This window comes from Portunus trituberculatus, chromosome 38, assembly GCF_017591435.1.
Source record: "Portunus trituberculatus isolate SZX2019 chromosome 38, ASM1759143v1, whole genome shotgun sequence".
In the NCBI taxonomy this organism is placed as follows: domain Eukaryota; kingdom Metazoa; phylum Arthropoda; class Malacostraca; order Decapoda; family Portunidae; genus Portunus; species Portunus trituberculatus.
Window position 1 is genome coordinate 25066741 of NC_059292.1, and position 22717 is coordinate 25089457.

Consider the following 22717-nt stretch of genomic DNA (forward strand, 5'->3'; position numbering starts at 1 on the left):
TGTCAGATTCAAACACTGGGGATCAGGATATTGTCTGTCAAATGTCATGAAGCATTAGTGAATAGAAAGACATGTATAGTATATCTCTCCTTATGATAATACTAATTAAGTTAACTGGCCGCCTCATATACGATGGAGTTTTCTTTCTTATGAAAAGGAATGTTGTCAGGCTGCATTGTATGCTCTTCAGTCTACCTCCCCCCATGGACTGTGATCTAGTTAATAAGCGTCTTGATCTCATCCACGTCCTAGAAGGTGCTGGTGCCACGGTCCATTTCACCTGGATATCCTCCAATGTGGGTATCCCACTAAATAAAAAGACAGACCGCCTTGCTCAATGTGCCCTTCAAGACGTCACAGTTGACCCTGGTGGCACCGAGTACATTCTGGGACTGGGCTATGTATAAGAGTAGCATTATGGACTTTGTACATAATAGCATTAGTGGTCAGTTGAAACTTTGTTGCCATAGAGGCAGTGTGGCACTAGTCTTCACCAGGGTTGGATCAAATACTGACTTTTTACAATTGAAATACAAATACAATACAAATACTTTCGTTTGGGTTTCCAAAAATACAAATATAAATACAAATACTTTTATTCTTAAATCTAAAAATACAAATGCGAATACAGATACTTCTTTTCCTAAATCTCAAAATACAAATACAAATACAATAACTTATTCAAAAAATACAAATAAAAGTACTCTTATTTCAGATTTCAAAGCTACTAATAAAAAAAAATCTGAAAATATGCAAACAAATATAACATTTTCTCACAGAAGTTTATAACTGCATTCTATATATCATAATTGCATTTAATCATCATTAATGCTCTGAAGGTTTCCGGGCCGAGTTTTGCTGGCTCAGGGTTGTAAAATTTACCGGCCTTACTGAATACTCTTTCAGATGGTGCCCATGTTGCACAGCACCCTAGAATATTTCTGGCAAAAGGCTTCAAAATGTTGAAGCTCTTGTTTTCACGCCAGTACCTCAGTGGGTTGACGTCAAACGCCAGAACACCTTCTTCTAAGCATGACTCAAGTTCTGCCTTTACCACTGTAGTGTCGCTTGTTGATGGACTTACATTTAGTTTCCCAGCTGGTGGCATGTAGGCAAAAAGTGTTGTCAATAAACTGAAAGTACTTGACTCAGTCAGACTCACGCAACCAGCGACAGCGAGTGGGACTGGGAGTGGGACAGAGATGGTACTCGTACGCGACGTGTATGTAAACCGTCATAGTTCGTCTGTGTCCATCCTTCTCTCTCTCTCTCTCTCTCTCTCTCTCTCTCTCTCTCTCTGTTTGTCCTCAAATGATTTTGACTCGAAATATCAAATATAAATACAAATACAAATTTTTTTTCTGGGTGCCATAATACAAATACAAATACAAAATACTTTTTTTTCTGGGTGCCATAATACAAAATTAATAGAAATACAAAATACTTTTTCTCTGGATGCTAAAATGCAAATACAAATACAAATACAAATACATTAAAATTGTATTTAAGTACAATTAAAATACAAATACAATTGTATTTGATCCATCCCTGGTCTTCACTATGCACGTGTCTCCCAAAGCTGTGTTTACATCTATGGGAGACTCACTGCATCACAGGGTGACAGGACAGGGTGGTAATCAGGCTCAGATTAGGCTATAAATACTTTTGGGAAGTCGTGCTTCTGGTGTATGCTGTGTGATGCACCACTCTGCACCATTATATCATGGAATGTCCTCTCATTGCTAAATTTTGGCAGCAAGGTCAATATGACTTGTATAGCCTCATTGACCATCTCCTATACCCAGCCAAGGTAGGTATAAGAGAGGTAGCGTCACTCTCATAGAACGTGAAGAACCAAAATCTGAAATGAGCTTTTTTATTACGAGCTCTTGGATGTTTTAAATGTTGTAAATTATTATAATAAGATAAAATAAGATGTCGATTTTTTGTTATATGTCGTATGAAGCAATTGTTATTGAATAAAAAAATATAAATAGAAATGTTCACGATAACTCATCCTGGACGGTGATTGGCTGGCGTCACGATGAGCTCCGCCCCTTCATCAAGCCTTATAAGCCCCGCCCCTTTGTTCAAGCACGACGTTTTATCGCTTGTGCGTGGTGGTGTTTTTCACATTATTGGCATGGTGTCGTGTGCTGTGGCTACTTGTTTAATAAAATGGAAAAACAAAAAAAGAATATATAAGCTTTCATTCATTTCCAAGGACCAGGAAACTAAGAAAAAAATGCACCAACATATAATTTGCCTCTTTAAGTGCGTGTGGTGTACACTTGATTATCTATTTTCTAGCATATAAGTATATGATGCCATATAAACAATAAATTTCACAAGAAGAATCGATGTTCTTATCATTACAGCTCCATATTTTCATTCATACTGCAGTGCAGTGTTCTATGCACTCGCCACGGAGGCAGGAACAAAAGGGTGTGACCAAGCCTGCTAAGCTAAAGAGTTGCCAACGAGTGATTTCCTCCCGTCGTGGATGACTATAGGTGTTTTCAGTAGCACTTTGCAAAAGGCGAACGGTCCATAAGTGTTCGCTTTTGGAGCGAACGATAGTAACACTGCCAGACGAATGTCCGTCGTCGCCCGACGGAAAAACTATTGTACTGTTTAGTCGCACCCCGCTGCCCGCAGGATCACGCCAAGCTGAGACGTATAGCCTCATTCCACCGTAATATTAAGATATTATTATGGGAATGGGATAATTGAAGGCAAGGCTCAAATAAAACATTACACATTTATTTTCTGCAGGGAATATTTTCTGACGGCCCTGGTACATGCGACAGAGGCTGGATGCACATGTCCAAATGATTTTTGTAGCACAGATCTGCGTCTACCTTGTTCAAAAACATCTTGTTACAGACGTCACAGGTAAATATGTTAAGTGTAAAAAAACTTTTGGTAATTCTTTATAACAAGTCTGTCCCTCCCTTCCCCTCCATCCCCCCCCCAAACAAGCTTGGGGCCTGTGAGGAATCGGGGGTTTTGGTGGGGAAAAAAACGCAATATGAGCATTAAAAAAAAAAAAAAGAAATTACGGAAATTTTCAATATTTCAAGTTTTTCCAACCTAATCTAACCAAGTATAACCTAATCTAACCTAACATAACCTAATTTCTAATATAACCTAACTGGACCCCGCCTGCTAGGGCATTAAACTAACCTAATGTAACTTAGCCCCCCGTGGACCCCTCCGCTAGGGCATTAACCTAATTTAAGCTAACCTAACCTAATTGTGGAGGCTGCGTCTCCCCTGGATCCTCCCCAAACCACGCTAAGGCATTAACCTATCATAACCTAACCTAAGCTATCCTATACGGAGGGGAAGCGCAGCCCCCAGTGAACCCCCCTTAGGGTGTTAACCTAGTGCTAACAAGGAACCTAAAAAATGATAACCTTATGCCTCTCGAATGGCAGCGCGTGATTGGAGGGATTAGCTCTATAGATACCATGAAATCCTTATATGCCGCTACCCACAAATCCCTGTTTATACCCACAAATCTGTTATAAACAATTGAAAATCATTTCAGTGTTTACTCTTGACTGGTGCTGAGCTCGCTGGACTTAGAAACTGACGGCCAAACTAGACGCTTGCGGCTCAATTATTTTATGTTTAAGGCAAGGTCACCAAGCCTTCTACATACGTGAGTTTCGTGTTTGTACGTGAAACGGACCTTTAAAAAGATTAACTAAATTGTTTTATAATACGTGAGCGCCTATGGCGGTGTTGAGACCAAATAATAGAGGTGAATAGAGCCTTAAGATCCCAGGTATCACTTCCCCTGTCACATTTTCCTACTTTATAAGGTATTACAGGTAATATACCCAGTATCCATTGATACACAATATGCCAGACAAGCCGCTACACCACTACTGACTGCTTGTCATTCAGTAGTTACATTGGCAGAGACATTTTTGTTGTGGATCCCCTCAAATCATCGCACTGTCAGAGGCCATGATGTTGTGTGTTCGTTCGCCCAAAGTTTTCAGAGCACCACCATTAAAAAATATACCCAAATCTTCCGCAATATTGCTATAACCTTATGTCATTATCCCATCATATTTATATTTTACAATTAATGTGCTTAGATAATGCGTAACCTACGAGATTCTCACGTAACTGAAAATCCAAGTTGGAGTCACAAGCTTTGAAATGAGTAGCGTGAACAAGACGTGAACCGTGGTCCATCCAGAAAGCGTAGTCCCAGATGTCTCGAGAAAGCACATTACAAGGGCAGACTCTGTTGTTTTCATTTAATTCAAACTGCAAGGAGAATTCTTATGAATTTCAATATCAGTAAACCGTTACTAAATGTATTTCCTTTACATGATAATACTTATCATATCTTCATGTTCCTCATAATAGTATATTTTATTGATTTAAAACTTACTAAGTTGGTAACTCGTCTCACAGCCAATCACCGTAAGTGTTCGCTATCACGTGACTCTGAGAGCTAACACAAGCGAACATATTATCTTGAAAAGCGTTCGCCTTTGGGGCGCCAAAGGCGAATGCTTTTAGGACCGTTCGCTTTTGGCAAGGTGTTACTGCAAACGCCTTATACCTCTCCTATACCTACCTTGCACCCAGCCACTCTCAGGGAATATCCTCAGTTCGCTTCCAGACTGTAGGATGTTTATGCAATAAGGTGTGCAATACGTACCTGTATTTATTTATTTAAGTATTTGTATTCTTGTTATGTATACTGTTTATTTATGTATTTTTTTTATACTTTAACCTTGGATAAGTCTTTGCCCAGGGGATGGGTCGCAAGGTCCATCCACGATTTAAGCCCCGTACACACTATGCATCATGTATCAGCCACGTGATGCAGTAGTGGTGTTGAAAAAAATTACTAGCGGCCAAACTGTACTGCAACACTGCTCACTTGCTCTCGGCAACTTCTCGGTTCTCGCGCGCTAGCTGCGCTCAGTGACAGTTCAACTTTCATGTTTCCAAACTTGCAATCCTGACGTTTCTCATTTTATACTGTTTGGACTTGATGTTCCAAACAGATGGATGCTCCTTCAGCAAATCAATAAAATGTTGGGTGTTGGCCCTTGTCCACTCAATGGGTTTGGCGGGTGGTGATGATTTGTGAGCCATCGGCGCTGGAGCGGAGCGTGACCGAACATCCTGCCACTCTGACTGATGATGCATCACCTAAGCAGCAATTTGAAATCGAGCCGACTCAGCAGTGATCATGTGATGTTAACTTTTCTAGCCCACATTGTCGTACCGAACCACCAGAATCATCGTATTTTGCCTAATATTATCGTACATCCAACGGAAAAATATTATACACACATCAGAACTGCATTATACACTGTATTGAACATTTCATTAATTTTCATTCATTTTCATATGCAAATGACATACTACACATACAAAGGTTACACAAAGGTGTGTGTGTGTGTGTGTGTGTGTGTGTGTGTGTGTATATATATATATATATATATATATATATATATATATATATATATATATATATATATATATATATATATATATATATATAATGAAAACTATATATTGATAAAAGCTTACGTACAGTGTCAATGTGCATGTATCTCCAAGGGGTCAACATATCAGTCAACCGTCAGTCCATCACTCTCCGCAACACAACCTACACTGGAAAACCGTTATTATTTATTCTTTTATTTATTGCTGCCCATTAGTGCCACATAATGAGAATGTTTTGTTTTTTCATACCGTTATACGTCAAATAGAACATATGATAAGAGAAGGAAAACTCGCCCTTCACCATACTAACACTAAGAGTCACACTAATAAGATCATTTTGTCACTTGACACTGACAGCGTCTCTCTCCTTTTTCCTTCCCTCCCCAGTCCTCAGCCCCTCTCTCTCTCTCTGAAATGTTGACATCGATATTTTTTTCTTTACACAATTATTACAGTACCTTATTACAAATATATAAAAAAAACACTTTGCCACTCAATTATCGTATATTGGTGTACGATTCTTACCTATGTATCGTACATCGTACAAACAGCCATATTATCGTACAAATACGATAATTGTCGTACAATTAACATCACTGCGACCCAGCAACACGTTGGTGATGCACGTTCGTGTTGAAAAACGACTTTTTCAACACATCCATTCAACACGATGCGCATCATGATGCATAGTGTGTACGGGGCTTTAGGTACAGACAAGGTTAGCGCATTCCAACATTGTTGGAACCGCCAGCTGATTGTGACGTCACGCACAGTGCGGGTCGCTTGTGCTTTGGTGGTGCGGTGTCCACGTGGGGGGGGGGTTAGATTTTGGTTAGTTATTTCTATACTTTATGGGCTCATACTATGCAATTTTATTAGTATGGGAAGAGCGAAAGCTTGTGCTGTTCGTGATTGTGTACCTGCCAAGAATAACAAGTTAAAATACTACACATTCCCCACAAATAAGATCTTGGCAAGGAAATGGGTTGAGAAATGTTCTCGTCGCAATAACATTAACGTGAAATATGCCGCGATTTGTCAGAACCACTTTAGTTCAGCACAGATTCGCAGAAATCTAAAGTATGAACTTTTAAATTTACCGGTTCCATCGAACTGGAGCCATAGGTTACCGGGTAATGAAACGGCGATCCACGATTTTAAATCGCGCGGCGATCAGTGTTTATATTCATGACGTCACGTCCAGTACCCTTTTCTAAACCCTTAACGCTAGCCCCATGAGTTTAAGCCCCAAGTGCGCTAATCTTGTCTGTATCTAAATCGTGGGTCCATCCTCCTCCTTTGCTGTGTTTCATTATTAATGCAACATGATTGATTGATTGATACATTTATTGTTGAATTAATAAATAATTACAACAAAGGAGGAAGATGGGCCTTGCCACCCACCCCCTGGGCAAAGACTTAAGGTTAAAGTAAAACAAAAATAACTCTGGACAGTATACACAACAAGAATACAAGTATTTCAATAAATAAATACACATATTGCACACCTTATTGCCTAAGACATCCTACAGTCTGGGAGCAAACTGCAACAATAAATGTATCAATCAAAGGAATGTTGTGCGATATGCAGCAGTTCTATCTTCAAAATGTGTATGTAATTTGATGTCTTCTAGGATGTTTGTGAGATCCAATGACTTGGAAATGTTTTACATCTGTACGGTTGATTATTGAATGAAACAGCACGTGCGGTTTAAATTGGCGCGCCTGTGGCAAGAACATTGTAATAGGTGGGTTCATACATATCAATCTGCGACTGAAATTGCAAGTCGACCTATCGACTGGAAAAAACAGCTGCAAAATAAGACCAGCATGTTGATCTTGTTCAGTCGATTTGCGGCTTTGTTTACATTGTGACGTCACGGAGAAAGATTTGAAAATGTAGTGTCGATGTAGAGAAGAATCTGGAGTTGGTGAAAGAAAAAGCACATCTGGGACCCTAAAAGTTAATTCTACAGAAAAAAAAAAGCTTACGCAAATAGGCGTTCGATGAAATAGCTGCTACTCTCCGATGACTGCTTCCCTCTGGGCCTCTATGCAGGTTGTTGGAGGTGAGGATTGAATACTTGTAATGATTTAGTTTGATCGTCACCGGAGGAAAAAAATTTGTTGAGTTGCTGTTTGTTTTCACTTCCCACCCGCGATTCTTTCCAGTCGCTATCTGTGAACCTGATCCGACTAGAAGAGTTCAGTCACATGTTGACACGTGTCAACATGCCAATTTGCTACTGGGGAGTAAGCTTGAAAGTGTGATCTCCAGGTGTAGAGAAGATGTTAAAGTTGGTGAGGGAAAAAGAACACACCTGGGGACCCAAGAAAGAAAAAAAGTAAAAAGTAAAAAGAAAAAAATAGCAAATAGTCGTTCAACGAAATAGCTGCCACTCTCCAAGAACTGTTGCCCTTAATGCAGGGTGTTGTTGGGGGTGAAAATTGAAGACTTGTCAAGATTTAATTTGATCGCAATTGTGCATACAGTGTTCTTAAGATTAGTGTGTGGTAGACACTCGATCCTTTCTTTTCTTCTACTTAGCCAGGAACGTATCCACAGACATATTCTTTTCTGTTGACTCTTCCTGTACGCCAAAAGAGCAACCACAGCTTCAGCATCGTCCCTGAAGGAAGAGATCTTGGCGGGTAGCTGTTTGTTTACATTCACTTCCCGCCACGGCACCAACTAATCGATACTTTCCAGGCGCTATGTGTTTGAAGTTTTCCGACTAAAAAGGTTCAATCGATACCTCTAGCAACTTGCACTTTCAATCACAAATTCGCACGTGTGAAACCATTTCACTCTTGTAGTTATACTTGTAGCTATCAAAGGTAATAAAATATTATTGTATTTATTGCTAGCATCAACGAAAATATCTAGGGGGCGCCCGGGTTTGAACCGGGGACCTCTCGATCTGCAGTCGAATGCTCTACCACTGAGCTACACCCCCAAGTCTCAACTGATGAGTTGGTAATAATAATATTTGATATTAAAGCGTAGTTTTGTATATTATGAATAGGAATTTTAATACATACGTTTTATTTATTTATTTATTTTTCTCTTTCATTTTCTCCCTCTCTGATATCTACAGAGATACCACGCAGCACTTTTCAGAGAGAGAGAGAGAGAGAGAGAGAGAGAGAGAGAGAGAGAGAGATTAACTGCATGATTGATATGACTTTATTAAATGTTTCTGTAATATATATATATATATATATATATATATATATATATATATATATATATATATATATATATATATATATATATATATATATATATATATGGGTTGGTGGGTGATGGAAAGAAACTCAGGAGGAGCAGGAGTATTTTATTTCTCCAACGTTTCGCCCATAGGGCTTCTTCAGAGAGAATGACAGGCCTGTAGGCAAAGCAGTATATATACAGTACAAGTGGATCTTCGGATAGGCCTGAGACCAGGCACACACTTGTACTGTATATATACTGCTTTGCCTACAGGCCTGTCATTCTCTCTGAAGAAGCTCTATGGGCGAAACGTTGGAGAAATAAAATACTCCTGCTACTCCTGAGTTTCTTTCCATCACCCACCAACCCACCTGTTCCACATTGTTACAATATATATATATATATATATATATATATATATATATATATATATATATATATATATATATATAAACACACAGGGACTGCCTCGTATAGGCCTGGCGGCCTTTTGCAGCTTCCCTCTTTTCTAATATATATATATATATATATATATATATATATATATATATATATATATATATATATATATATATATGTGTGTGTGTGTGTGTGTGTGTGTAATTCACCTCGGTCGCCTGCTGGTCACCCAGCCAGTCTTCCCCATTACGGAGCGAGCTCAGAGCTCATGGACCGATCTTCGGGTAGGACTCAGACCACAACACACTCCATACACCGGGAAAGCGAGGCCACAACCCCTCGAGTTACATCCCGTTCCTATTTACTGCTAGGTGAACAGGGGCCACACATTAAGAGGCTTGCCCATTTGCCTCGCCGCTCTCCGGGATTCGAACCCAGTCCTCTCGATTGTGAGTCGAGCGTGCTAACCACTACACTACGCGGTGTGTTTCACTGTTGATCTGCTGCAGTCTCTGACGAGACAGCCAGACGTTACCCTACGGAACGAGGTCGAGTTCTTTATTTGCGATCTTCGGATAGGCCTGAGACCAGGCACACACCACACACCGGGACAACAAGGTCACAACTCCTCGATTTAAATCCCTTACCTACTCACTGTTAGGTGATCAGGGGCTACACGTGAAAGGAGACACCCAAATATCTCCACCCGGCCGGGGAATCGAACCCCGGTCCTCTGGCTTGCGAAGCCAGCGCTCTAACCACTGAGCTACCGGGCGTGTGTGTGTGTGTGTGTGTGTGTGTGCACAACCCACTATTTAGAAATAGGGCCTACATCCACAGCCAAAAAGAATAGATAATTAGAGGAGGTAATATTATTGGTATAATCGTACAATCATGTACAAATGTTATAAGTAAATCGATTAATCAATCAAATGGAATAAAACACGACATCAACTTCTGGGATAAAAAAAAAAAAGAGTATTCCTGAGAGAGAGAGAGAGAGAGAGAGAGAGAGAGAGAGAGAGAGAGAGAGAGAGAGAGAGAGAGAGAGTATTATATCTTCGCCAAGACGGATTGAGTGTGCACCATTCACTTCTTGCACGCACGTCCATTAATATAAAGATCTTAAAAGATCGAGGTAGATATTCAATGTGTGCATGAAACCAAGCCGATATCATATACCTCCTTTGGGCAGTCTTCTTTCTTGTTTTGAATTGAGGTGGGATGGGTTGAATATACAATAATTTGAGAACAGGTGGGACTGAAAGCATATTCTCTAAGTGACCTCGAAATAACAGGTGTGACTGATAGAGAAGGTCCATGGCGGTGTACTGCTAGGATAGCTCCTCTGGATAAAATGCTGCTTGCTATTAAATGTTCTGGCTTGCTGGAAACAACAACAACAACAACAACAACGATAATAATAATAATAATAATAATAATAATAATAATAATAATAATAATAATAATAATAATAAAATGATGATGATAATGATAATAATAATAATAATAATAATAATAATAATAATAATAATAATAATAATAATAATAATAATAATAATAATAATAATAATAATAATAGTAGTAGTAGTAGTAGTAGTAGCAGCAGCAGCAGTAGCAGCAGTAGCAGTAGCAGTAGCAGTAGCAGCAGCAGCAGCAGCAGCAGCAGCAGCAGCAGCAGCAGCAGCAGCAGCAGCAGCAGCAGCAGCAGCAGCAGCAGCAGCAGCAGCAGCAGCAGCAGCAGCAGCAGCAGCAGCAGCAGCAGCAGCAGCAGCAGCAGTAGCAGTAGTAGCAGTAGTAGTAGTAGTAGTAGTAGTAGTAGTAGTAGCAGCAGCACCACCACCACCACCACCACCACCACCACCACCACCACCACCACCACCACCACCACCACCATACTACCACTACTACCAATAATAATAATAATAATAATAATATTAATGATAATAATATTAATAATAATAATAATAATAATAATAATAATAATAATAATAATAATAATAATAATAATAATAATAATAATAATAATAATAATAATAATAATAATAATAATAATAATAATAATAATAATAATAATAATAATAATAATAATAATAATAATAATAATAATAATAATAATAATAATAATAATAATAATAATAATAATAATAATAATAATAATGTTAAGTTAGCCACTATGTGCGTGTATGCCTAATTTCTCAGACAACTGGTGCGACGCCCCAAAAACACGTGTAACTAACTCACCTCGCCTCGTAACATTACCGTAGTACCGTGTCCCCGCCCCTGACACCAATGTTACTTCATCCCCAATGGGCACATCGAACCGTATTCCTCACTTGAGTTCGTTTACTGCAATGTCGTCACTGAGACTGGTGAAAACCCGTGGAGAAGGATACGCTGGGAAGAACTTAAGGAGTTAAATTCCTTGTCCAGTGAGTACAACAGCAACGAGTCCAACACCGATTTTGCCCTTTATCATACTTCTCACTAACTAACTGCTCACTGCAATATTTAACTTTATATACTTTTGTGACTTACTGCAATATGTGTTGGCTCGGTACCTCCTTTTATACAATATCTGTTATGGCTAGATACTTCTACTGCATTACAGGATATTTCTTCAATCATCTTGGTCACATATAAGAGCCAAAGTACTACAATACCTAATAGAGTAAACCATACAGAATAAGGCTATACTAGCTTCTCCTGCTCCTTAACCTCACTGGTGGTTCAACTACCGTCAAGTTTTCTCGATCGATGGTGTTCAATATCCTTCCGGCGTAACAGTGATGATAGTGGTAGCAGTAGTAGTAGTAGTAGTAGTAATAATAATAAGAAAAAGAAGAAGAAATAGAACGATAATAAATAATAATAATAATAATAATAATAATAATAATAATAATAATAATAATAATAATAATAATAATAATAATAATAATAATAATAATAATAATAATAATAATAATAATAATAATAATAATAATAATAATAATAATAATAATAATAATAATAATAATAATAATAATAATAATAATAATAATAATAATAATAATAATAATAATAATAATAATAATAAGAAGAAGAAGAAGAAGAAGAAGAAGAAGAAAAAGAAGAAGAAGAAGAAGAAGAAAAATTACCATCACTTCCCCTCCATCACCACTTCCACTACCTACCAAGATGAATACATTAGTGTTACTGATTGGAATCTCTTCTCAGGTTGTCACATGTGATTCAACATAAAACGCCACGAGCAACAATAAATGGAGCGGCGGTGCACGTTACCCACTGCACATGCCAACACGGCGATCTATTATGCACAAATCAATAGAAAAACGTAATAGAATTTCAATTAGACTATATAGTACATTGTTTACTGTTCGAAGATGAAAAGGCGCTTCCTGCTGCGAAATCTTTCCTTCAAAATCTGAGGTCGAGGCTCTTCATCACTCAGCCACACCATGTTAGACTGCTTGTCTCTGGTGGTGAAGAAGGAAATCCAACACTCATCTCCAGTAGCAACATCTGAGAACCGTTTCGGACCATTTGGCTCGAATTTAGCCAACCATAGACGACAAATCCGCACCCGTTCGCTCTTCTGCTCTTCCGTAAGCAAATGAGGTATCCATCGAACACATTTCTTCCTCAGCCCTAAGTGTTCATGCACGATGTCATGTGCACTCCCATAACTGACACCAAGCTCCAAGGATAAGAATCGAAGAGTAACAGTTGGATCTTCGTCAATGATGGAACGTGCACGGACCGTTGTTGCTTCGGTCACGGATGTGGAGGGCGGCCGGGACGATGATCATCTTCTAGCTGAATTTTTCCGGCTGTGAAAGCTCAAATCTAGCGGGAAACAGTTTCCAGTGATGGAGTAGACTCGGGAAAAACCTCCAATAATTCCCCTCTGATCTCTGTTACTTTTTTTCCTGAGTTTTCACCTTGTGAAAGTGCAACCTTCTTTCGAAAAATCCATGTATCCAGTTAGAGGCATAAACCAACAATGACGCAATCGCACAGCACAGCGAGAAAATGTAACCCAGACAAACAACAACAAGCTCAAACACGTCACAACAGGCAATACTTGCTGACCCTTGCTCCCCTCCTTCCCAGCATATTATAGTCTCTCAGCTACGAGTCCGACTGTCATTACTTTCTGATCACCCCTCGTAGCTATACAAATCCACATTTTTTTTTTTTTATACATACCAACACTTTTCGCTCTCCTTAAATAACCTAGATAGGGGAAGGTGGGGTAAGACGGACCACTTAACAAAGTATTGAGTCTAGAAACCACATTTATATGATTTAGGTGAGTTTGTGGGTTTCTGGTGGTGCTTTGGGATGTTACCTTCGCTGTCTACACCCGGGTCACGGTTTTTGAAGGAAAACAATGAAGCACGAGAATTTACAAAATAATAATTTTTCTTGGGCCCAAAATAAAATGATGGGGTAAGATGGACCCCCGGGGGTCCATCTTACCCCGGAAACTGAACATGAAGAAACAAATTCTTATTAGCGTACAGCACAGATAGAAAAAAAAAACTCTTCTTCATCATCATAACCCTTTACATTGCTCATGAGCCAGATTTATTGGTACAAATCAAACGAAAAAAAAAAAACTCTCTAATTATCATCTCTCCCTGCACAACTTAATGACATAAATTACACACAAAAACCTCTTCCTCAGCATCATCACCATCTATCCCTGCACACTGCTCATGAGCCCAGCTTTTGCAATCAGCACAACAAACCCACCCTTCCCCTCTCATGGGGTCCATCTTACCCCATTAGTAAATATTCAAATGTCGAAATGTTTACCAAAGTATCTATGTTTACTATGCCAATTTATGGCATCTATATATCATGTTTTTTTTTTTTTTTTTTTTTTTACGTAGGTTAGAGGGCCAGCCAAGGGCAAAAAAAAAGAAAGTTAGAAAAAAGCCCACTTGAGCGCTGGCTCTCCAAAGAGTACAAAAAGTGCCAAAACCGTCAGCCAGAATAAGGAGAGCAAATGCCTCGATACCTCCCTCTTAAAAGAAGACAAGTTGTAGGAATTTGGAAATACAGATGCAGGGAGGGAGTTCCAGAGTTAGCCAGTGAAAGGGATGAATGATTGAGCGTACTGGTTAACTCTTGCATTAGAGAGTTGGACAGAATAGGGATGAGAGGAAGAAGAAAGCCTTGTGCAGCGTGGCCGCAGGAGGAGGGGAGGCATGCAGTTAGCAAGATCAGTAGAACAGTTACCATGAAAATAGCGATAAAATATAGAAAGGGATGCAACATTTCGGCGGTGAGAAAGAGACTGAAGACAGTTAGTCAGAGGAGGGAGTTGATGAGACGAAGAGCTTTCGATTCCACCCTATCAAGCAAAGCTGTGTGACTGGAACCCCCCCAAACATGCGAAGAGTACTCCATACAGGGACGGATAAGGCCCTTATACAGAGTAAGCAGTTGGAGGGGCGAGAAAAACTGGCGGAGACGCCTCAGAACACCTAACTTCATAGAAGCTGTTTTAGCAAGAGATGAGATGTGAAGTTTCCAGTTAAGATTATGAGCAAAGGACAGACCGAGGATATTCATTGTGGAAGAGGAGACAGTTGAGTGTCATTGAAGAAGAGGGATAGTTGTCTGGAAGGTTGTGTCGAGTTGATAGATGGAGGAATTGAGTTTTGAGGCATTGAAAACTACTAGATTTTCTCTGCCCCAATCGGAAATTTTAGAAAGATCGGAAGTCAGGCGTTCCGTGGCGTCCCCGCGTGATCTGTTAATTTCCTGAAGGGTTGGACGTCTCTGAAAGAACGTGGAAAGATGTAGGGTGGTATCATCAGCGTAGGAGTGGATAGGGCAAGAAGTTTGGTTAAGAAGGTCATTAATGAATAATAGAAAGAGAGTGGGTGACAGGACAGAACCCTGAGGAACACCACTATTAATAGGTTTAGGAGAAGAACAGTAGCCGTCTACCACAGCAGCAATAGAGCGGTCGGAAAGGAAACATGAGATAAAGTTGCAGAGAGAAGGATAGAAGCCGTAAGAGGGCAGTTTTGAAATCAAAGCTTTATGCCAGACTCTATCAAAAGCTTTTGATATGTCTAACGCAACAGCAAAAGTTTCACCGAAATCTCTAAAAGAGGATGACCAAGACTCAGTAAGGAAAGCCAGAAGATCACCAGTAGAGCGACCTTGACGGAAGCCATACTGGCGATCAGACAGAAGATTGTGAAGTGACAGATGTTTGAGAATCTTCCTATTCAGGATAGATTCAAAAACTTTAGACAAGCAAGAGATTAAAGCTATAGGACGGTAGTTTGAGGGGTTAGAACGGTCACCCTTTTAGGAACAGGCTGAATGTAGGCGAACTTCCAGCAGGAAGGAAAGGTAGAAGTCGATAGACAAAGTTGGAAGAGTTTGGCCAGGCAAGGTGCAAGCACAGAAGCACAGTTTTTGAGAACAATAGGAGGGACCCCATCAGGTCCATAAGCCTTCCGAGGGTTTAGGCCAGCAAGGGCATGGAAAACATCATTACGAAGAATTTTGATTGTAGACATGAAATAGTCAGAGGGAGGAGGAGAGGGAGGGACAAGCCCAGAATCGTCCAAGGTGGAGTTGTGAGCAAAGATTTGAGAAAAGAGTTCAGCTTTAGAGACAGAAGAGATGGCAGTGGTGCCATCAGGATGAAATAAAAGAGGGAAAGATGAAGAAGTGAAGTTATTTGAGATGTTTTTGGCTAGATGCCAGAAGTCACGAGGAGAGTTTGAGTTTGAAAGATTTTGACATTTCCTATTTATGAAAGAGTGTTTGGCAAGTTGATTCTGGGCAGAGATATAAAGTGCATGAGATTCAGGAGATGGAAGGCTCAAGTACCTTTTGTGGGCAACCTCTCTATCATGTATAGCACGAGAACAGGCTGAGTTAAACCAAGGTTTAGAAGGTTTAGGTTGAGAAAAAGAATGAGGAATGTACGCCTCCATGCCAGATACTAACACCTCTGTTATGCATTCAGCACTAAGAGATGGGTCTCTGACACGGAAGCAATAATCATTCCAGGGAAAATCAGCATAATATCTCCTCAGGTCCCCCCAACTGGCAGAGGCAAAACGCCAGAGGCACCTTCGCTTTGGGGGATCCTGCGGAGGGATTGGAAAAATAGGACAAGATACAGAAATGAGATTGTGATCGGAGGAGCCCAACGGAGATGAAAGGGTGACAGCATAAGCAGAAGGGTTAGAGGTGAGGAAGAGATCAAGAATGTTGGGCGTGTCTCCAAGACGGTCAGGAATACGAGTAGGGTGCTGCACCAGTTGCTCTAGGTCATGGAGGATAGCAAAGTTGAAGGCTAGTTCACCAGGGTGGTCAGTGAAGGGAGAGGAAAGCCAAAGCTGGTGGTGAACATTGAAATCTCCAAGAATGGAAATCTCAGCAAAAGGGTAGAGGGACAGAATGTGCTCCACTTTAGAAGTTAAGTAGTCGAAGAAATTACTATAGTCAGAAGAGTTAGGGGAGAGATAAACAGCACAGATGAATTTAGTTTGAGAGTGACTGTTAAGTCGTAGCCAGATGGTGGAAAATTCGGAAGACTCAAGAGCAAGTTAAGTCATTGCGTACATAGACGCAACATCCAGCTTTGGAATGAAAATGAAAATAAAGAAAGTAGGAAGGAACAGAGAAGGGGCTACTGTCAGTTGCCTCAGACAGCTGTGTTTCGGTGAGGAAAAGAAGATGAGGTTTAGTAGAGGAGAGGTGGTGTTCCACAGATTGAAAATTAGATCTAAGACCGCAAATGTTGCAGAAGTTAATGTAGAAAAAGTTGAGGGAGGTGTCAAGGCATTTGTGGTCTTCAACAGGAGAGGTGTCCGACCTGGGGACATTTTTGGTCCCCTCCCCAGAGGGGGACTCCGAGGCGTTGTTTATTTTGGGTCCCATTTTTCTTTTAAATTTTGATTTGGAGTGAAGGGTGTATGTGTGGTAAGTGCATGTAGTTTTGTGTGAAGAAGGAGAGCTGTCTTTAGAGGGTAGGCTGTGACTACCCCCTTGAGTTGTGAGACACAAAGGGAAACATTCAACGAGATCACAACTAGCTTTAATGGAAGGTTCACAGCACCTCCTGAACTAGTGCTATTAGATCTCATGGGCATGTATAAAATAAGTACTAAATCATTATAATAATTATTTCAATATAAAATAAGCAGTGTCTTACCTTGCGCGTATATATATAACATCAGCACTGAATAAAATGACAAATATTTTCTTGTGAAGCACAAGGGAGACTTAGCGTGGCTACTGGTAGTGATGATGTCATTGTTGGGAGACGTGAAGGACATCTAGAAGGGACTTTACACGGTCGAACGGCTCGTCGAGCCCGGTTGTCGAACCTGCTTGTCGAACGGCTCAAAGAGCTTTCAGACAGTACATCGAGCCTCAGTGTGCCTCGTGCTATAACAACGTCAAAATGTCTCTCGACCAGGACGATTTGACAGCCATTGCTTTAGCAGTGGCACTAAGAAGGAAAAAAAGATCAAAGTGGACGAAGGACTGGTTACTAAAAAGAGATAAATTTTCACACACCAACTTGCTTGTTGATTTGAAATTAGAGCCAGATGACTGGGGTAATTATTTACGTATGGATGAAGACACGTACATTGATCTACTGAGTCGTGTCAGCCCTTTCATTACTTATGAAGATACAAGTATGAGAGGAGGGAAAGAGGTGCTTGGAAACCTGGCCTTTAGAACACACACACACACACACACACACACCAGTAAACCAGAGGAGTGTGTCTGTATGTATGTCTGTGGGTGGGGGGGGGGGAAGTGAAAACAAAAATAACACTTAACACAATACATGTAATAGTATTTTTTTTTTGGGGGGGAAACTCGAGAAAGAAAATAAAGAGAGTAAAGATCTAGAAAATGGATAGATGCTAATACAAAAATACAAAGTTAAACATTTATGATACAAAGGAGCCTCTCAAGAACATCATCTCATAATACCAAAGAGAAGACGTATATATATCATCTGCTGAGATCCCAGATTTCCTCGAGTTTTCAATTTTCTTGTACTCTCTCCTAAAACATGCTCGTAAGGAGTTGATTTTCTTGATCACGGCGTCACGTGTGCAGTCAGGCTCGAGTTCTTTCAATATTTCCTGCAGAACCGCTAGCCCTTTGTTTCTGGGTACTTTATTCGAATAGTCTTTTGATTTAACTTTCCATAACGCTGGATGATCCCGATATGTATGTATGAATTCAAGTATGACTTCCTTCTCATTCCTCTTTTCATTAATGGCAGCCATTATTCCTTCTTTCGCTAATGTTTCCTCTAGTAGGTTTGGAGCACAACTGAGGTTCGATGCTCGACACCAGTGATGCCATCGAATAATTTCAAATCCCGCCAGATTCAACCACAAAACCCGCTAGATTTCAGGCCAATCTAGAAAATACACACGCATTGAAAGAGAGAGAGAGAGAGAGAGAGAGAGAGAGAGAGAGAGAGAGAGAGAGAGAGAGAGAGAGAGAGAGAGAGAGAATTAGTTTCACTTACGTCAATAGAAACATTTATACTAGTACATACCTATTAAAAATATAGCAATTCAGATGCATCCTCCTCTTCTTCAACTTCCTCACTTGAAGTACTGAGCACTGGTGATTGCAGCAGATCTCCACTATAGACTTGAGATGTTCCAATCCTGCTTGCGACATTTAGAGGAATTTCGTAGTCGAAGCACGACTTTTCGTGCCTTTTCAATCCTGCACGAATAGCCAGAATTGCATTTGCCATTTTTGTTTCCATTCTGTTCCGGAGTTTACTTTTCACTAAATTTAACTGGCTGAAAATTCGTTCTACCTCAGCATTTGAATGGGGCAAAATGAGTACTGATATAGCAAATGCTGCTAACTCTTGAAAAGGATTGCAGTCAGATGCATCATTGTAATTGTGAACTTCACTCTAGAATGAAACAGTTTGAGTGACTGCACCCCATTTCATCAATGTCAGATTCCTCCATTGATTTTCTATGGCATCAATATCATCAGAGGGGACCTGCAGCAGTTCCATGAGAGGAATTAAGGGCTCTTTAATACAATGTAAAGCATTGCTAACTGACAGGAGGGACATTTTCTGAAGAATCCTTATATTATTAGGCAATCTGAGCCTCATCTCTTGCACAAAACTCGTCACGAACTTAATGCATCTGCTTCTTAGTGACTTCTCTTGATGAACAGAGTATCCTTTCTCCTTCAGATCCTCTATTTCCTTCTCGAACTGATATCCTAAGTATGGCTTGGGATCCAGGTTGTTATCTATGTTACCCTCGAGAGGATCAACATTTAAAGTGGGCAGAACAATCTTCTGAACTAATGACTTGATTAGCAATGTAATGTTTCAAAGTAACTTTGTTGGGTCTGCTTCATTAGATTCAAAGGACTTGTTAACTCTCTGAACATCTTTTAGAATAGGCAACTTGAACTTAATGTAAGCTTGGTTTGTTCTATCATTATACATAGAGTACAAGAGCTCAGCTGCATATCACTTTTCAGTATGGCGAGTAATATCAAAATGAGTTTTCAACTCCAACCACTGCTTATCAATTCTTTCAACCGCTGTTGCAATGGATAACCACCGTGTTTTACAGGCTTGAGCAATTTTGAGTGGATCATGACCTTCATTAATTGCATTATATAACTTCTTGTAAGTTAGTTGCCTTGTAGATGACTTTGAAAACCAGTTGTAGGTTTCACTGATAAAAAATTCCAAGGTTCTTGGTAAAGCATCTGCAGCAGCAGCAGAGACAGCTAATTGCAATGAGTGACACACGTACCTTATCAGCACGAGACCTGGAACTTCAGCCTTCAACTTCTCGTACACACCGTTGTTAACACCAGTCATTACGCTAGCATTATCAGTTCCTATTCCTCTCAACTTTCGCAGATCTAATCCAACTGAACTTAATGTTTCCTTCAGAGCACTCACAATGCCGTCGGCATTACATTCTTCTAACACTGTTATGCTTAGGAATGTCGACACAATCTTCTTTTCCAAACTGTCAAAGTAAATTATAGCAATTCCAAGATATTTTGTGTCACTTATGTCTGTAGATTCATTTAGCAGGAGGCTGTAGTGGTCGTTTCCAACGGCTTTAGTAATATCTTCCATAAAATGAGGGTACAGAGTGTTCTTAATTATTCCACTACACTTCGATCTCTTAATCTGAATTTGTGATGCCACTTTAACCATAAATGTATGAGGAGTTTCATGGGGCCCCCAGAAACTCGGGGCCCTAGGCAATCGCCTGTATAGTGTTGCCTAATAGTAGTCCGCCATTGTATACATTGATCTCTCTCTCTCTCTCTCTCTCTCTCTCTCTGTAAAATCTTTGAAAAAGTTGTATGCAACAGATTGATGGAACACATTAACAAACACTCTATCTTATCAGATTCTCAGTTCGGCTTTAGACCCAATTCCTCCACTGAACTTGCCCTACATAAACTTTGTCACAATATTCATGACGCAATGGACAAGACTCATCCAATATCAGTTTTTTTTTTTTTTTATTTGTGACTTCTCCAAGGCATTTGATACTACATCCCATAAAATTCTCTTAGAAGAATTAAAAATTCATGGTATCCGTGGGTCACCACATGCCACGGTCCAGATATACAAGGTCTTCCATCTGGTTGGCTTATTTTTGTCTCGGCCTCGCATATACGTCACGTGAGCCCCAGTCAACGTTCGCCTGTGGCTCGTGTGCTTGAATTTGAATTTTCTTTCACCGCCCCCCCTCACGGTCCCTTTCTATGGATGCGTGAGCTTACCATTCTACCCTGTTACTACCTATTATGGGACCTAGAAAATGGCCCAAATCTCAATTATCTGTGCCTTTGTGAGGGAGAATAAGTCAAATCTAGAAATTGCCGCAGACCCGGTAGTAACCGCTACGATCCACGCTACACAACACACATCCAGATTCTTTGATTCTTTGGTATGGGGTTGTTTTTCTTACTATGGTATTGACAAAGTAGTGTTTTTGCCTAAGAACTTTCGTATGAACCAAAATAACTACTTTGAGCTAATTCTGGATGAGTTAGATGAGTGTATGGAAAAGTGCAATGTAGATATCGTTTTGTCTTTCTTTTTGTATTATGGCAGCAACGCACAGCACAACTATTGGGCACCATTACTATACTCTTGATACTGAACTAGTTAAAGTTTCAAACTGGATTCACAGCAATAAATTTACATTGAATCCCTCCAAAACTCACTGTATGTTATCTTCTCCGCTCATGATGAACACAGTAAATATCAATGTTATATAAACAATACAAGTAATAGAATGTAGATTCCTGGGTATATTAATAGATCACAAGCTGAAATGGAAATCACAAATTACTGAACTAATTGCTAAAACTAATAAATTAACTGGTATACTATATAAAATAAAGAATAACATCTCGCTTCACTGTCTTAAACACATATATTTATCATTTGTGTTTTCATAGCACAAAAAAAAAAAAAAAAAAAAAAACCTCTCCGTGTCATATCACCCTGTCATAGCTTTACTCACACTAATCCCTTGTTAAAAAATCTAAGACTATTGAAACTACACGACATCATATCTCTACAAACTAATATCTTTGTTAACAAGGCACTACATTCACAGCAAACAGAAAACCCTTTTCATTTCATATCTAACAATCCGAATACCCGCAGACCATACGACTTAAAACTTCCGCTATGCAGAACCGCTCACCAACAAAATTATGTTACAACCAGAGGAGCGAAGCAATGGTTATCTGGTATCTGGTATCTGGTTAGATACCAGAAAACCTCAAAATCACCAGAGTACCTCACATTTTCAAAAATAAATTAAAACAGTTGTGCCTTAACAACTATTAACAAAAATGTTCATTCATTGTTATTGAAATTGTTATTATTGTCATCATTGTTATCATTATCATTTTCATTATTATTACTGCTATCATTATTATCATTATCATTGTTATTATTATTATTTCTATTAACATTATCATTATGATCATATTATCTTATTGTTATTCTTAATATTATTGATATCATTGATTTCATTAAGGCTTCTATTATCATTGTTTATCATTATTATTAATATTTTTATCATCATTATTATTATTATTATTATTATTATTATATTTATCATTTTATTACATTTTAACTATTATTCTCTTATTGTTGTTGTTGCTGTTCTTCTTATTAATATCTTTATTATATTATATCATTTTCATTATTTTTATTATTATTACTATTAGGTATTATTATTATTATAACAATAATAATATCATTATATAAGATATAATAATAATACTATATATAATAATAATATTATAGGTATATAATAATATGTATATAGTAATAATAATGATAATAATAATAATAATAATAATATTATTATTATTATTATGTAATAATAATGATAATATTAATTATGATAATAATAATAACAACAATAATATTAATAATAATAATAATGATAAAAAAAATCATTATTACTATTATTATTATTATCATCATCATCATCATCATCGCACTTATTATTATATTCATAGGTCTTATCATTATCGTAGTTATTATTTTTGTTGTTCTTATCA

General features: G+C 38.9%; 2 non-coding genes across 2 annotated transcripts; both read right to left on the reverse strand.

Annotated features, from left to right (window-relative positions):
* Window positions 1-8372: 8372 nt before the first annotated feature.
* Trnac-gca lies at window positions 8373-8444 on the reverse strand. The gene has a single exon. It is a non-coding gene; the product is annotated as a tRNA-Cys (tRNA).
* Window positions 8445-9802: 1358 nt separating this feature from the next.
* Trnaa-cgc lies at window positions 9803-9876 on the reverse strand. Its single transcript has one exon. It is a non-coding gene; the product is annotated as a tRNA-Ala (tRNA).
* Window positions 9877-22717: the final 12841 nt, after the last annotated feature.